A 19,471-nucleotide genomic window follows, 5' to 3' on the forward strand; every position below is an offset into this window, starting at 1 on the left:
AGCACTTCAGAAACATTATTCCCTTCTGTTAGTATTCTTTATTTCTAATATTTCTTTCTGGTCTTTTCTTTGGTTTTCCATCTCTCTGCTGACATTGACCATTTATTTTTTCTACCTAACATCCCTGCGATGTTCACTTCTGATTCTTGCTCTATCTCTTCAAATTGTGTTTTTGCCTTTTAGTATGCCTTGTAATTTTTTTCTTTATAGCCAGATGTGATGCACTGGGTAAAAGGAACTGCTATAAATAGGCCTTTAGTCATCTAGTGGTGAGGTGTGGGGTGATGGGGAAGCATTCTACAGCCTATGGTTAGGTCTGAGTTTTTAAGTGAGCTTATACTTTTGGACTGTGAATTTCACAAGTTTTTTTTTTTTTTTCTTCCCATCTACTCGACCTCTTCCCTTAGGTGATAGTGGATGGCTAGACGGGGTTAGAGTTGGATATTTCCCTTACCCCAAGTTAGTTAGGCTCTGAAAATACGTAAGTAGGTTCATCTCTGATTAACTAGTTTCCCTTGAGGGCAGGCCTAGTAAGAAGAACAGAATGTTCTTGTGTATTTCAAAGTAGTTTCTTTTCCCCTTACCCTTCAGGAAGCCCAATTTCTTTGTCTTTACTGTGGAAACCTGGTGGAACACTTAGAGGCGTATCTCACAATATTATGGGTCATTTCCTATCACTGAGTCCCCTTGGAGATTTTATCACTCAGAGTTAGCTACACGCAATTTCTGGTGATTCAATTACAGTTCAAGTGTTCCTACCCCAAGCACTGACTCCGGAGTCAGTTTCCATGAGCAGTTTCCTGCTCTGGTAAGCTTTGTCTCTCTATATTCACCTCTGTCCCTCCAGTTTGGGTGGCAGTAATTTGCTCTGGCTCCTCCCCTCTCTTATGGATCCAAGAAGAGTTGTAAACTTTTCTGTCTGCTAAGATTTTTACTTGTTAAGATGGAATGGCAACTTCCATGCCCCTAATGTGCACAGCTGATAACTGGAAGTCATAAGCTTTTTTTTTTACAAAAATGTCATGAACTTTTTAACATGGAAGACATGAGCTTATTAAAAAAAATAATGTATTGCCTCTGTTTTAAGAATATTACTTTTTTACTAGTCCTTAATTTTAAGGAATTTTAATTCTTAATTATTTATATATTATGTAATTGGATACTTTATTTTTTAAATTAATTTGTTTTATTTTATTTATTTTTGGCTGCACTGGGTCCTTGTTGCTGTGCTCAGGCTTTCTCTAGTTACAGCGAGCAGCCTTCTCATTGCAGTGGCTTTTCTTGTTGTGGAGCACAGGCTCTGCGGGCTTCAGTAGTTGTGGTACACAGGCTCAGTAGTTGTGGCTCACAGGCTCTAGAGTGCAGGCTCAGTAGTTGTGGTGCACGGGCTTAGCTGCTCCGCAGCACATGAGATCTTCCTGGATGAGGGCTTGAACCCATGTCCCCTGCATTGGCAGGCGGATTCATAACACTGCACCACGAGTGAAGCCCTAATTGTATACTTTAAAATTATATTTAATAAAATTATTCATCATTAAAAGCAATACATGTTAGAATTGATCCATAGATTTTCCTATAAAATGCTAATTATGTTTTATAGTAGGACAAATCTGAGTTGTTTATGGAGTGCAGGATAGGAAAGTGTTTAAAGAGCTCAGACTGTAATGTAGGAATGCCTCTACTCATCCTCTTCATCAGTAATTTCCTAGTTGCATGATGTTGGATGAACTATTAACCTCTCCCTTACTAAGTTTCCCATATATAAAATGGAGTTATGTTTCTTGTTATAATTTAATAAATCAATGTGTGTGAAGCTCTTAGAATAATTTCTGTCTAATAGTAACACATTATAGATGTTATCTATTATTTCTTCATTTGTTCTTTGCAAATCAGTAACAGGTATTATACAAATATTAGCTTGTATTCTTATAGCATATCTTCTGGTAGCTAACTGGTAGCATTCTTCATGAAAGGTTTTATTTACTTGCTTACTTTTATTTAGTTTGATTTAATAGTGAAATCAATGCTTGGTTTTGAGCTAAAACTTCTTTAGATAAATAGAATTTTTAAGACTCTTAAATTATATGTTTGTTTTGTATATGTGTTAAAACATGTTCAATGTGTTTATATAGAAAATGAATTCTTATTGGTTAATTAACTCCAAACAACAATAAAAACACATTTTAACTATTTCAAGGACTACTTATGGCCAAAAATCTGTGGAATACTAAATGGAAGAAGAATGAGAAACAGCTCAGTTACCTTCCATGAAGTTTCTTATTTAAATAAAAAACTTATTTAAATAAGAGCACTAGTGACTCACTACTTCCTTCCTAGCTCTTTGCTCTAACAATCACCATTCATTACATTTGAGATGATAATAAAATTTTCCTTAAAATTTGACTTTTGTGGACACTTCAGATTCATATTTTGATATAACTTCAAACCCAAGGAAAAGCAGCATGCTTGCATGCCTATGTATTATCATACTAACAGTTAATTGGTTACTTGAAAGTTATTTATTTAAATTTAGATAGGTAACATTTCAGTCATAACAGTTTTGATATAGTTGTAATTATTACCATTATGATAATCAAATAATATTACTGTCTTGTTAATCACTTTACTTGTCATGAACTACTACTTTAATGAAAGTTAAGAAGACAGTGATATAATAAATTTGGAGTGCATATAACTATAACTCTGAACCACATGGAATGCTGGAATGTACTAATTTTTGGTTTTGGGAAACAAAAAGGAAGTGAACATAACATATAAAGTAGCATGATTTTTATCACCTCCGTTTAAAAAAATGCCTTGACCTACAAAAATAGCAGCTTTGAGTAAAACATTACATGATACAGTGAATGCTGTGAAGATGTTAACACTTTTCTGAACATACTGAAGAAAATATATCATTTCTGCACACTGAGGAATTTATGATATAATTTAAATTGTGATTGCTTCAATTGAATACAGTGAAGTTGACTCAGTAAGAAAGTTCAATATATATAATTTGAAACTTATACTTCCTAGCAGGATCTCAAATCCAGGCAAAGTTTATGGTTAAATGAGCACTTAAATCAAGAGTTGTTTAATTTGTCAGAAAAAAATAAAAAGGAAAAAGTTAATCATTTTATTCTAGCCCATTTTTAGAGATTTAATTTTTTTCTAGTAATGTGACTTTTATAGCAAATATTATATGCATTATTTATTTGGCTCATGAAATTTCCTCATTGTTACCAAGCAAAGGGGTCTCTGCCCACCTGGCATATGCATACAAGTCAATACTATAGGTATTATTTGAGGTAAAAAATTTCCCCTCTTCACATGCTTTGGCTGCATGATTTAAGGTTTTGTTCTTCTGTCTCTGAAAAACAACTCAGTATCTGATTAGAAACAAGATAGGGTCAGTCTGGGCTGGTTTTGCAGTGACATCATCATTAAGAATAAAAGGAAAATGTTTATGTTCATCCTTGAATAATTACTGATTTCTTTTGATTTACATGCATTCATTTAGAAAAGCATATGAATACTCAAAAAAGAATGAGAATTAATAGTTTTGTGTTCCAGTAATATAACATGGAAGTAAACTCTTCTTATACAGGGTATCCACAAGGATACCCAAGGTATCCCAAGTCAATGCCATCTCAAGTCAATGGCTATTCTTCCTGTTCAGGTTTAACAGCCTATTATAGGCAAGTACAGCCCCTCCCCATTTACCACCACCTGGGTGGAGGCCTACATTGCAGACTACCTAATTGTTTTTGGAATGAAGTGTTGAGGAAGGGACGAGGGAGAAGAAAAGGAAGAGGTAGAAGTAAACCCTTATATTTGAAATGCCATCTAGAAGTTACTTTCCCCTCTCTTGAAAAAAAATACTTTAAGGACCTCTTTATTACTGTTATCTTTGTGTGCACAGTAGCTCTAGATTTAAAACACCTTAAATTGTGATCTCTCAGTTTTATGATCCTTTTCATGAACTTTAAGACCTAATGATGATGATTCAATATCCCACAGAAGAGGACCTGATGATTATAAGGAACCACAGCATCCAAAGCACTTGACTACAGACTGATATTTTACACAAGTAATATTAATCAAATGTATTTCACTTTTATCTCCTTGAACATTTAAGAATAGACAGAAGGACATATAAATGAAAGAAGTTTTAGGACCAGCAAAATATACTTTGATTACATTTGGACAAAGAGTGATAGTCTAATAAAATACACAAAGGGAAAAATGCAAATCAAATACAACTTTCTCCTCAATCACAATATTTTGCCTTAAGTTACTTATTGTTCTTGAACCAATTTGTAATTAAAGAGTTACCTGAAAATCACAAGCATCAACTATAAAACCATTTTCCAGGTGACAACTTCTATGGTGCTTAACTAAAGAATAATTTGATTCTTTCACCAATATCTTGTCTTTTACACTAATACTTGTTAAAGGTCTGATTTGGAGTGTATCTCTTGGTACAAATGTTACCCCTAGGAAGAGATTAAGAGAAAATAAGAGACAAATCTTAAAATTTTTAGCTAGTACCCATAAGTGTTAGGTTCTTGTGTATAACAGAAGGAATTATCCAAATAGGGACCACAGATTTGCTAATGATCAAAATTCATTTTTACCATTGATGTAGAGGATCTACCTAAATGATAAAGCAAAAACATATAGTTATTATATTCCCTATGATAACATTTAAGAGCTTGGTAGGAAACATGCTAGCTATTTAGAAGATAATGTCACCTCTGTGTCAAAAAAAAAAGTGCTATATTGGGATAATAACCTTGCAGATGTCTTTAATATTTCAACAGTTGTATTAAGCAAAAACAATTTTTTTAAAAAAACCAAACTAATGTACTTCAAAATTTAAATTATTTATAAAAGAAATAAAAAATGATCCATGATTCAGCATACATTTTTTCACTTGAGAAACTAGTATTTTTCTTTCAAGTCAAAAATGAAAAATTTTGGGCTTCCCTGGTGGCGCAGTGGTTGAGAGTCCGCCTGCCGATGCAGGGGATACGGGTTCGTGCCCCGGTCCGGGAAGATCCCACATGCCGCGGAGCGGCTGGGCCCGTGAGCCATGGCCGCTGAGCCTGCGCATCCGGAGCCTGTGCTCCGCAACGGGAGAGGCCACAACAGTGAGAGGCCCGCGTACCGCAAAAAAAAAAAAAAAAAAAAAAAAAAAATGAAAAATTTCATGTGTGTTTTACAGTTTTATTCCATGAATTTTAATTGCATTAATTTATAGGCTATACAATTCTAGGCTTGCTAGAACTGTATCTATCTCTTAATGGAAATCTCTATCTTTTAATGAAACTATTGTTTTATTGTTAAAATTTTGAATACTTTTTAAATATAATTTATAGATGCAGTGATATAATTTATCATTTCAACCTATTTAATATTAATTGCAAATCATTTTCTATCACATACTGTGTTGAAGATAATATCCTTTCCTTGAAAGAGATGCTCTTATTCCTTCAATTTGTTCATGTTAAAAATAAATGGTGAAATTTTTTTTTCTTTTCTTTCTTACAATTTTTTAACTGAGATGAGCCGATAATAATGAGCAAATGAAAAGTCGAGGACTTGAGACACATTTACATACACGAGATGTTTTGTGAAGGTCTGTGTCCCTTAAAAGGGGAAATTATTCTAAAGCAAACAACCCACTTCGTGATTTTGATTTAAAATATTCTGTTTAAAGTCAGTGCATTAGCAAAGAGAGAGAATTACCAAGGACATCAATTAAACATTACAGAGTATTATAGTTAAAGATAAAATAAGTTATGTGTTACAGTAAATATGTATTACTGCTAGCAAAATAACTCTATAGTTCTTTGAAAAAAGTTAATTTATAAGCAGACTCCAATCATACAAAATTAATGGATTGAAAAGTTTATATATTTTCTATTCAAGTGAATTTGTCATGAAAGAATAGCCAATATTAAACCCGTTAATAAGCTGGGTATTAATATCACAAGACAATAGAAAACGAACCATCTTCAGACTAGCATGAATCATAGCCATATGAAGGCTGATATTTGCACTAAAAAACACAATACTGATGCAGAGTCAACTAAACATTTTTGACCACGTGCTGCATATTTTGAGTAAGGCTGTGCTTATTTATTTTTGCATGAGGCTCTATGCCTTATATTTCTATTTTTGTAATAATTTTATTTATATACTATATTGAAAGACTCATTTTATTTTATTTCATGTTAAAAGAGATGGTCACATGCTGAAAGAGATTATCAGTGGCTTTACACAATAAAGTATTAGTAAGTTATCATGGCACTAAAGTTGTACGCATAAAAGTGTAACATTAAAGAAGAGATTCATTGTAGTTGAGGCACTAGCTGGGTTGCATTTTGAAACTACCTTCCCTTTATTTTGTCACACACAGAATATAGGCTACCTTTATACTTCATATTTTTTGCTAATATATTTCTGGCTATGTGCTGAATTGCATTTTTCTGTTTTTGAAAAGACATGCATTGAAAAACATTGCATAACATGCTGAATACTTACATATTCCAAAAGGCTCAAAAGTAATAATAACACACTTTTAAGATTTGAATGTTACTGAGCTAAGTTAAAAAAAAAACTGCTTGCCTTAGGGCTTCCCTGGTGGCGCAGTGGTTGAGAGTCCGCCTGCTGATGCAGGGGACATGGGTTCATGCCCCGGTCTGGGAAGATCCCACATGCCATGGAGCAGCTGGGCCCGTGAGCCATGGCCACTGAGTCTGTGCGTCCAGAGCCTGTGCTCCGCAATGGGAGAGGCAACAACAGTGAGAGGCCCGCGTACCAGAAAACTGCTTGCCTTAAAACTGATTATTCACTACAATGGATTTAAGGAATTTTGAAATACTACATTAATTTTTATAACCTATTGATTGTATTGTCTAGATACGCATAAATCTTTGTTCAATGGAATGCATATTTTTCTAAAGTGATTTTCAGAAGCTAGAACATTCATAAAATACTTTTGCTGAAATCCAGGATAGTAACATGGGTTTTGAATAATTCTGAAAATGTTTAGTACATGCAAACATAGAAAAAAGGCTTTTGTGTAATAAATGGTCACAATTCTGATACTGATTGAAAGGAATTCACTTTACATAGTTGTGATGTCACATAGTCTCTAACCTTTCAAAATCTGGAGAAGATAAAACAATTTTACCTGTCCTGGAGAGATGGCTCAGAGCAAGATATCTCATATTTCATGAATCTTTAAGTGAAACACTGAAACAAAATCATCAAATCTGATGTAGAAATGCAGAGTTCTTAAGTAAACCAAAGAAAATGTCCATGACTGGTCCAAGATATCTTACATACTGGATTTTACTAATGTGTATTAAAAATTTCTTAGGTGGGTTTTCATATGCTGTGTTCTATAATAATTTGATAACGTAGACTATTGTCTTTTGCTTCCTTTAGAAGAAGAGATTCATTGAATGAAGTTTTAAAGTGCTTTTGTAAGCCATTTAAAAGTTCAAAAACAAAAGTATCAATATTGAGGCCTTCTGATCTGAGTTGGGTGAAATAATTTAGTTTTATTTATCTATTCATTTTGCTCTTACATTTTGTTTACAAATAGTGCTACACATCTCAGGTCCTGTCAAGGAAGCAATCATCAAATTTCACTCTAAATGCTTACCTTTTTATTCCATTTCTAAGATCAGAGACAATATCTGGCCTTTAACATCCTCTTCAAAAACTGACTTTTCAAAAACATACAGGAGGATTAAAGCTAAATAAATGAGATTCTTAACAATAGGACTCTTTAAGACTACTAAGACTGCTATTTTTTCAAAGAGAAAATATCTCCTAACTTGAACAACTCCATTTTCATGGCTCTTGAATCACTTTGTCAATTTCTAAAAAAAAAGTTTCTTTCAATTTCTATCCCAATAATAATGTACTAAACATTAGCATTCCTAAATTATGACAAAATAATAAGTGAAACATTTCTCATCAAGGGTGATCTTTTACAGTTTTTTTTTTATTATTACTGAGTATGTTTTTTTATATTTACCTTTTTCTTCTTCTGTTATTTGTGTTTGGGTCTTCTGCCCACATTTTTTATTATAGTACATGCCTTTTCTTATTAATTTGAAAGAGTTTATGCATCAAACTTTTTAAAATCTTTCATTGGGAGGTAGTTTTATTTCAGTTCCTGGGTATGATTCAAGGATTTATACTTGTTTTAATAAAGCCTATGTGGTCTAGTTTATTATAAAACAAACAAACAAACAAAACCCACTTCAAATCAAATCTGAGGAGTTTTCTTTTGTTGACTGAATGGTAAATAGTATTTTGGTAAATTACTGGTATACAGATGTTGCTTAATATGTGACTTTTAGATATTAGACATTAGGGTATTCAATATATCCATAAAAGTGCCAACATATGGATACATTCATTTCATTAATTATGCCTTTTTATTATGATTCTGAATCCTGGGTGTCAATATCCAGAATTATCAAATAAAACTTAGGGAATACAATGTCATTTTATCTATAGAGAAGTGAACATTTGTAAAAGTGAAATCATGAGAATACTATTCTGCAGAGATTTTTCTGTTAAGGTAAGGGCTTCCTTAATGTCTCTCTGCTCTACTCTCATGTGCTAGAAGGTATCCATGAAAAATTATATAGTTATGGGAATGGTCAAATTTCCTGTATAGATCAAAAGAGCTTTGGTATCTATCTGGTGTAGATCAATTAATCTTACAAATTAATTTTGTATTCCATTTCACTCATAAAAGTGTCTCAGGATAATAACACTGAGATCATACTAATGTAGGCTAAACTGTTATGACATTATAATGACTTTAATAAGAACTACAGCAATTACAGTGTGGGGAGTCACTTCATCAGATTTATTCTCTAGAAAGATCCCTCTGATTATATAGTGGATAATGAATTAGGCTATAGCTTGACTGAGGACCCAAAGCAATCCTCTAAAAACTAGTTAAATAATCTTAAAAATAATATAATGGATTAAAGAAGATACCAAAAGTGAAGAAATAGGGAGTTTAAAGGGTATTAAAGAATAGAAAATAAACTCAGTAATACTGGGGGTGGGGATTGGGGTGAATGATAGAAAATATTCCAAGACTTTACCAGCTTCTACCATGAGTTAATGAAATTAGGGCCAAAGGAAGGGCAGAAATTATGTCAGACATAGATAAATTGTGTACAAACTTACATGCCTTTGAGATGTGAAAGTGGAAAATGCAGAAGACAAATTCTGGAATTCACAAAGAAAATTTGTAGGGTAGATATGAATTAAGAAGAATCCAAGACAAAGGATTAAATAAGCCAAAGGAGAATAAGATGAAAGAATTTTTAAGGAGAGCTGAGGACAGATTAATGGTGCATACCAATTTATAAGAAAGGCCCTAACCCATTGACTATCCTTACAACAAAGTGATTGGTTGTGATCTCCGAGACAATGTTTTATTGAAGTGTAAAAGTCAGATTTCTATTGTTTTAGAAGTGAATGTAAGATCGGAAAGTAAGTCGATGGATACACCAAACCTTCTGACAAGGTATAATACCCGTTTGGGAATTTTGATATCCCAAATGTAAGAATAAGGATGGTGGACAGATCTGTGTTAATATTTGATAAATTTTTGCTGTGATTGACAAAGAAGGCCCTGATAGAATTGCAAGGAGAATTCTTTTGATTTGGAGGATCACAAAACAAAACAAAAACAGTTCCCTGTTTCTTATGGTTTTCTAATAGAGACAGAATAAGCAACTATGGGGTTCCAAAGGACCACATGTCCTGATTGCCCATTATAAACTGTAAGTTATCTCACCCACTGAGTAATAGAGTTGAATCTGTGCCCCAATGCTTATGTCTTTTTTGGTGGAAACGTTGTAGGATCTTGGGACTCTTGAAATTTCAGAGTGCACCCTGAAACATAAGTAAGTTGCATTAGCAAGGGGTAATTACTACTGCTCTTTGTCTGCTCTTCCTCAACCTATACCTTTGACCACATTGGAATTCTTATGACTTGAAGAAGAAAAACAGCATGACTGATTTGGAAATACTTCTCAAATAATCTGACACACCCATATGTGGAAAGCTGATAGAGCTATACCCCCACTCAATGGTGTCTCTAATGAAAAATGGTAAAGGAAAATCCTAACAATGGACAAAACTGTGAGCCGTGCATGTGGCTGTTTAATTTTCCTGAGGGGAAAGGATGGTAGAGTTAAGTGTTTACATGAATTTTTTTGTCAGGAATTTGGAAGAAATAAGATTGGAAATCTCTAATACGAAAATCGAGGGAGATACATGGATGATAGTAATGGTCTGAATGTGATGATATCTGCATAACATGTGAAAGTAACAGGGGAAGTTTTTAATGAGTACAAATAAGATAATCTCTTGTGGATGTCCAATAGATATTTTTTGTCCCTCCTGCAAACATTGGGCTTTGTGTTCTGATGTTACCATGGGGAATAACAGAAGACAGTCATGGGTTGAACATCTTGGACCTCTCCTCCTTAAGACTGATTTAGATGTAGCCGTTGCTGAGTGGCCAATCTGCCAACTATGAATGCTAACACTAACAGCCTATTTTCTTGGGGAGTCAACCACTCAACTGGGGTTGATTACACTGAAATTCCTCCAACAGGAAAAGAAAGGAATAGATTCTTGCGTTGAGTTTGGTTGCCTGCCTTGCCCCTACACTTTTGCCCCAATTTTTCTTTGTGAATTTCTATAATGCTTTATTCCATACAATTTTGCTGCCACCCAGGGAATTCATCTTAGAAAAAGTAGAACGTGCATAGAATTCACTTTTCTTGCCATGTCCTCCATAACCCCTAAATATCAGGTCTGATAGAATCTGTAGAACTAATACAAGAAATTTCCTCTAGAAGACTGTTATGGCACATCTATGAGACAACGTCTTGTAAGGCCAATGAATGAGACACTAAATACACGAATGAAAGAAGGCCAGACCATAAATTGTCATAGATATAACTCTGACCTACAATCTCTGCAGCCACCTGCTTAGTAGGCCAAACCACAGTTTTTGCTGCAATCAGTCCATAATAGTCGGGGCTTGGAAAACAGCTGCCAGACTTTGTCCTCACTTACATTTTGGGTTGAACCAGAAAAAGTCGACTGTGGTCTCCAAACAAATCACTTAAGATACAATACTTTTAATTAATCTGCCTCCAGCTGCTCCCACCAACAACCTTCATGTAGAGAATTCCTGAAACCCACCTTCTCATCAATGTAAAGCTTTCCACTCTCTTGACTGGTTTTGATTCTCTACAAGACACAAGTGATGGTGGCTGACTCTGTCACTATAGAAAGTTGTGAATAAACAGCCTCTGTTTCTTTCCATGTTTGGTAGTGTTTGTTTTCCTGGAGGCTACACTAGACAAGGTGTGCACTGTCTGTCACCATGGATCCCAGCCTGTGATCAGACACTTTATACATGTAAGTTTCTTGTGTATTACTGGTAATGACTTGATAAGTCTGTCGGTAATACAAATGGAGGGAAGAAGGCACATTTAAGAGATACTATTAAGATGTTATGTAATGAAAATGAATGAAATATAGCAATACCAATTTGGGTCCACAGATCTTTATTAAATAGGGAATATACAAATAAGAACAAATTATGGGGATTTCAAGGAAAAGTTTAATGTTTAAAGTGCTTATAGATGTTGACCAGTGGACCAGAGCTTAAATAAAAGTTGTAAAAATCTGAAACGAGATTTAGAGTCCCCACTGTAACAGCTTGCAGTTGAATACATGGATGTAGATAATGTCATTCAGGTACTATAACCCAGAAGATATGTGGATATAAAAATGGCAAAGGTCTGAGAGATAACCTGAAGATCAACCTATAAAACACGGATGTCAGAAAAGATTGCATTAAATAAATGGAGAAAGAGCATCCACAGAATAAAAGCTAAGTGAGAATGGTGCATTAAATTCAGTAAAACAGACAACTTTGAGAGAAAGAGAAGGTTGAACTCTGTCAAATGCCCCAGAAAGGATTAAGTAAGATAAGAATGAGCATTAGTGAGCTCATATGCATTGACGTGATGGGAAAGGATGCCAGAATATAATCAATTGAGGATTGCCAATGCCACAAATGAGCAGCACCAGAAAATGGAACTTACTCTATAAAGAGGCAGGACAAAACTATAAACAGACTGCACATCTCAAAAGAAAATTTAATTAATATAATTTATGACATACCAATAAAATTGTATTTTATACAGTTTTAAAAACTTATGTTGGACAGTAACATTTACTAATGTGGGGTTACATTAAAATATATTAATAAGAAAAAGGCAAATAGATATAGTTAGATTTCTAATTTCAAAACACAAAAAGTCTTTGTGAATGTGTTTACCAAAAACATTAGTAAGCAGTATTCTCTCTTTAATAAGAAATGTCTTTTTATACTCATGAAAAGCATGTTGCTTATTTTCAAAACTCTATATGATGAATATACACAAATTTTTAAAATAGAAATAAAATGAGTAAAGTATGGGATATTTAATGATGAGGAAGATAATTATAGTTGTTCTGCTATTTTTAATAGGGAAATATGTTGCTATTGAAATAAAATTTATGTGTAAGTTTTTGGTTGATATGTTATGACAGCCGTGCAAACCACCCAGAACAGGATATAGGCTATTTCCATCATCCAAGAAATTTTTGTCCTCTTTAAGTTATGCCTAAAGGTTGTTTTGTAGTTTTTGGTAGTTTTGATAGTTTTCCATGCAGAGGTATTGGACATTTTACAGTGGATTTGTTGCTGGGTATTGGTTGTTCTTGATGATATTTTTAGATGATATTGTGTGTGTATATACATAAATCATATATGTAATTCACTTATACAAATTATATATATATAATTAATGGATATAATGTCATGCTACAATTTTTGATATGTATGTGTGCATACTATATGTATAGTATAATGTGTATATGTGTATATATGCATTTTTTATGTTATGAACAAGTATTTGCTAAAAGTTACACCTACACCTACATTGAGCAACATAAAAAATATTGTTCCAGGATAAGAGAAATAAACAGAAAATAACAACAAAAGAGTTGCCTAGAGGAAGCAAGAAAATACTTCAAACATGAAGATGCATTGAGAATAGAAAAAACGCTTACCTATCTCTGTCAAATGGAATCTGAGGGGTCTTAGCTTTGGTTTGGTGTTTGTTTCTAAGGTCCTGCTGGGTGTAAGATATTTCACTGAATTTTGGTATTAACCTACAACACAGGATTTGGCCTGTAACCACGTCTGATAAACACGATCTGACATCCAGAATTTAATCCTGTCAAGATTTGATTTATGGCAACTGTCTTTTCTACTTGACGATCATTCATTTTGCCCAGACCAACACAACTTAGCAGACCTCAGGGTCAGTAAAATTTTCAACTTACTGTTCTCTTTTACTCTCTCTCTCATAAACACACACACACACACACACACACACACACATTTCCCCCTCTCCTTTTATTGTTAAAATATGAAATAAAACTAACAATATATAGGGCTTCCTTGGTGGCGCAGTGGTTGAGAGTCCGCCTGCCGATGCAGGGGACACGGGTTCGTGCCCCGGTCTAGGAACATCCCACATGCCGTGGAGCGGCTGGGCCCATGAGCCATGGCCGCTGAGCCTGCACGTCCAGAGCCTGTGCTCCACAATGGGAGAGGCCACAACAGTGAGAGGCCTGTGTACCGCAAAAAAAAAAAAAAAAAAAAAAAAAAAAAAAGAATATAGCATGATGAAAATATATTCTTCAAATGAGATATGTTTTGAGAATTTGATCTAATGAATCAATTGGGAAGCAAGTAGAGGTCAGAAATATTTCAAAATTTAAACATGAAATTGTGAAGGCATTATTTTTTTGACATGGTTACTTTATACACCTTTTCAGAGAAATGAGTGTTATTGCACTAGCAAAACAAATTATGCTGCAAACATAGGTATGGAAAATATGTCTTCAACAGTGAAATATATATGATACTAGATTTATTAAAAATACAGTGTCATGTTTGGCTCAAATGTTGAATAGATATCTAAAAATATTTTTAAAAGGTTGGAATATGTAGATAAAAAGAAAATTCAAATGGTTAGTAATATATGTCTAATGAAAGACTGGAAAAAATTCCCAGAAGATGAGTCAGAGAAAATATAGGTATATAAGTAGTTATAATACTATGACAAGCAAATGTCTCAGATTCTAGGCATATGGATTTCCAGAATAAAAGACATAAAGAAAAAAGACCTATTCCAGACCACAGCATTAGGAAATTGGGAGACTACGGATAAGAATAAGTATATTAAAACCTTTCAGAAAGGGAAAAATATCACATATCTTTATTTGGGAATCTAGAGTTTCATGTCTCAAAACTGACAATTGCCCTTAAAAGTAAGTGAAAAAATGTTGCAAATTTTCTGAGAGAAAAAGAGAAATATGAAATTTGTAACCCAGATAAATCACCACTCACAAAAGTCAAGTAAAAAAATTTTCAAGCATTCAAGATCTCAAAAAATTTTTATCTCCCAGGTCCCCTTTCTAAGGAAACTGCTTAAGGGTGTGTTCCACCAAAACAAGTGACGGCAGTTTCCAGGTGGGTAGTGGAGGGTATTTCAGAGATAAGGTTGGGGCTCAGTCCAGATTAGAATAAATGGATGCAATATTCCAGGAGAGATTTCTCCAGGAGGGAAAGGTGTCTGAATATATTAAAACAATAATTTGGAGAAAGTATTATTGATCAGTATATAAGAATAAAACAATACTTAGTTCTTAGTGTCAACTAATACACAATATGGAAGAAAATTTAATTTAATAATAACATACTATGTGATTCATCTGTGAATGACTACCTACTATGACAAAATATACAAACTGATTTGGTCAATGTTTGATTTTTCTCAATTCTAGCATGAGATTTATGTGACGTGTGTGGTGAGGCTGGAGGACCCGGAGAAGGGGTAGAGTCTTTTCTTGCCATAGTTACAAGGCAAAAGATAATACATGAATATTAAAAATTAAAATAAGCATATGATCGTATTGCTTATACGGAAATAAAACCCAGAAGAAATAGTTAAAAGTTGGCTGACCCATGATATAACAATCAAGAATATCAAAGAATGGAAGGAGGTTTTCTATGGGAAAAATTAACATTTTACATTATATAATGCTGTATTTAAGTGAATAAATAAAAGTTTAAAGACAACAAAAATGTTACAGATTTGTAAATGTGAAAATGAACGTCAAACATGGACAAAATAATATTTTTATAAGTGAAAATGAAACAATCAGACATGGCAAGCAAAGTATCATTTTCTCACATATTAGGACATATTTTTATTTTGGAATGATAGGTGAGATTTTGAGCCCTATATGAAGCACCATGGTCCAATATGAGAGCCACTTCTGTTCTAGAACATCTGATTGCATTTCCTCCTTATGTCACTGCTCCCATACTCCAGCCAGCTATGCCTCATAACCTACATGTTCTAGGTTATGATACACAATCTAGGGAGAAGTGGTATACGCTGAAGAAATATTTTGTTAAAAGGCATTCAGCTTTCCTCTGGAAATTACCATTATCAAGTTCACAAGGTTTTGAATGACTTTGACCTAAATCATTGATATATTTACAAGAAGAATTTAAGGTCCTCATCTCCCTGTGTGTCCCCAGCAGTGAGAGGGTCATTTCAGGACTCTTCCTTTCCAAACCAATCCCTGAACATAGCGAATATTTCTTTACCTCATATTTCTCATACATCTTTTTACAACTTCTCTTTCAACTTTTTCTGTAAAAGAAAAAGCCATTAACACATAGGCAACAACCAGATTAAACCATGTTAATCACAACCATATTCTTAGGTCAATATTTTGATACCTTCTTAGCTCAGTTTTTCTTTTTTTCTCTTTATCAATAGCTATTTGACACATTTTATATGTATTCATGAAGACATTTAATTATCTAATTTTTTACAACTAAGTAAACATACCTCTCTGTCCAGTTTGGTTTCTGATAGTATCAAAACCTGTGAGAAGTTTCAATCAGCTGTATTAAATATTTTGTTATCTGCTTTATAATTATATCTTTAAGCCTATAGACCCTTTGTTACACTATGTGATCGTATTAGAAGGATTTACAGTTATAGGAGAAATGTTTTAATTATTTTCCTCTACTCTTCTACGTTTTAACAGAACTTCTAACAATAGCCATCAAAAAGCATGTTTGCACCTTCCTTTCATTTGTTATTCTATGTTAATTCACCTAGCACATTCTCCAAGATATAAATCTGTTTATTCCAATCACATTGGTAATATGTTCGCTTTTAAATTGCTTCAAGATTTTCACCCCTTCATACAAAAGATGTGTAGAGAACTCTAAAGACATCAAACTATTGCCATTTCCTTCCATTGCCTCCTTTTCTTCCTATGAATCCAGTTTTAGACACTATGATGCATAGTTCAAAAAACAATTCTGTTGCTGCCAACTGTTAGTACAACAGGTTGATTTGCTAAGATAGATTGCATGAATCAGATGTTACCCAACCCCGAATTCTACTGATATAAAAGATGGTGCAAAATTCAAAACATAGGCAAAATATTGGTTTCCTTGAGAAATGTGAAACCTATGAGAACGACCAAATTTGTCTTTTTTTCCCCTCTGCTTCAGGATGAAGTTTGGCTTTAGAATAACAACACTGCATTGGTCGAAAGAGAGACGTTTTAATGTTGGAACGTCTATGTTTTATATTCCTTAAATCACGTAGGTTATCTGACTACCCCTCATTCTCTATCCAGCCATATCTTATAAATCCATAAATGCTATGTTTATTTATAGTATGAGGATATCAGCTATCTCCAGATAAAGTAATTTTGTAGATGGAGACTCCTCTTTCCACTATTAAGTGCAATTAATGTGTTTGTAGGCACATCTGGTCCAAATCATTAAAATATTACTTGAAGGTCTTTTCTCCTGGCTTCACTAGAAAGGAAGGAATAGCTATAGAACTGCTGTCTCATACTTTACTCCCCACAGGCCTTGTTTTTTTCCTTAGTGTAATGGAATTTGGAAAATATTTTCAAATACTCAAAACATTGATATAAAATTAGTCGAATTCTCGGTCTCTCATTCATCAAATGCCAAATATGGATTTTTGTTTGAGAGAGGAAATACATACTCATTAAGACATGAACTCTGCAGTTATATGCTCTGGATTTGAATCCTGACTCTGACACTGACTACTTATATAACTTTGGGCAATTTCTTAATTTCTCTTACTGTAGTTCCCTTATTGTCAGTTGGGGTATTAGTACCACCTAATTCATATGGTCAATATGAATATTAAATAAGTCAATGCAGATAAAGCCCTTAGGAGATGTACGACTCATTTTCACTTCAATATAACAGCTCTCATTAGCTGTAATACTCCAGCGATGTAGATCACCTTGTGTTCGAGTTTAAATAATTGCACTCATTTCTTGTACCCTGTTCATTTTCAAGTTCTTCATTTGTTCTCAGCTTTGCATTTTGGTTACTCTTATGATACATCCTTGCTTTATTTTTCATATCTTCATTTCTTCTGAGAACCACAGGTCTATCCCTAAGTTTATATAATTTTGGAACCAACCAAACCCTTTAATGGCAACACCAAACCCAAACCTTAAGCTAAAATTGAAGTACTGAGTTTAATTTAATCATTGGATAAAGATATTCTATGTTAGAAAGTGTCTTCTTCGCTTAACAATAGATTTATATTTCTCTCCTTATATTACCAAGAAAAAAACAGCAAACAGTCCATTTTTATGTTTAGAAACCAGACTCCTTTCAACTTACATATTCATTTTGGAAGATTGCCAATCTATATTACAGGTAGGCACTAAATTAATTCATTTGAGTCCTGATTCAGCTGTGTTTGCTTAGGCAGAATTTCTGCTTGAAGTTCCATTGACTCTGAGGTCAATAAAATCTTTGCATATATAAGTCCTGATGAGTCAGGTCTTGAATAAGTATCTTGCAATTTCTCTGAATGCAATTCCTGCTACTGAATAGCCAAATGTATTTTGTGAAGGATTTCAATTGACTTTTTGAAAACAAGTGTGATTCACTGAGCAGAGCACTTGAAATTAAATACAAGATAAACATAATATTCTTTCAAAACGCTTTTCTTCATGTATTAACTTGTAAATAATAGTGGGTAAATTTAGTTAAAAACATCTCATATATACATTCTGCCACTACTGATATTTGCATTTTAAACATCTTACATATACAATGTAATGCCATCACTTTTGATATCTGTGTTGAATGAATAGTAGTAAAATGAATCACTTGCTTGTTGCCTTCTAAAAGACAACACAAGATACTATTGACATCTGATGTGCCATAAAATCTGTGCTAGAATTCTCCACATTCCATTACAAATATACAAAGATGAGACAGGTTATGTTCTAACAAGGATAATTAGAGCCTTTTCCAGTATCCTCCATGGTACCAAGCCTTCTAGACAGTCAGTGCTCTCAATATAACCAAATTTGATCAGACTCAAAGAATTAATTCAAAATCATCTGATGTACAAAATTAGAATATCAAGTAGTGAACCTGAAATAGGTCAAAATATTCCTACTTACCATGCAGAAATGTAAGTACAAAGAAATTTACCTTGAAAATTCATACCAGAAACAGTAAAATTTTATAGGAGGTGAATGATCTAGGTTTAAGGAGATGAATAGTGTTAAGGAATGAAGTGGTCTCTTTGTATCTGGGATATATCTTAACAATTTTACCATTTGCTGATATATCAGTCAGGGAACAAGAAGGAATTGATTTTACATTAAAACATCATCTGATGAGGATATAATTTAAGAGACTATTTACAAAAGTGTGGATAGTGTACAGGAGATTATGTCAGTTAAATCTTGCTGTAAAACAAAGCTCCCTGAGGTTTTGTGTCTTAAACCAACAGCCATATATACAGCTTGAAATTCTTTGTTTTGGCCTTTTGGGTGGGCACAGCTTGGGAGAGGGTTCTTTTGGTTTTAGCTGGCTTCCCTCATTCATCTGTAGTCACCTTCCAGGGCTTGGCAGGTGGCCAGCCACTACAGGATGACCAGGAGGTCTCAACTATGTCCCTATGATCCCTCATTCACTAGTAGGCAAGACTGAGCCTTTCCCATGGTGGTTGGACAGGGCTACAAGTCAAACAGCAGAAACACGCATAGCATTTGAGAACGAAACTCAGCATTGGCTCATTGTCACTTTATTCATTTTTGAACAATGCACTTTAAGATTTATCACCACAGAAACACTTCATCAGTTTTTCTTTAAAGCTTTTATATTCACCGAAATTATTCAAAGGGAAGCTGCATTTGTCCAGAGGCTATGCCAAAGTCCATGGCCATAGACATGATG

This window comes from Mesoplodon bidens (genome assembly GCF_964165515.1).
Source record: "Mesoplodon bidens genome assembly, chromosome: 4".
Lineage (NCBI taxonomy): Eukaryota > Metazoa > Chordata > Mammalia > Artiodactyla > Ziphiidae > Mesoplodon > Mesoplodon bidens.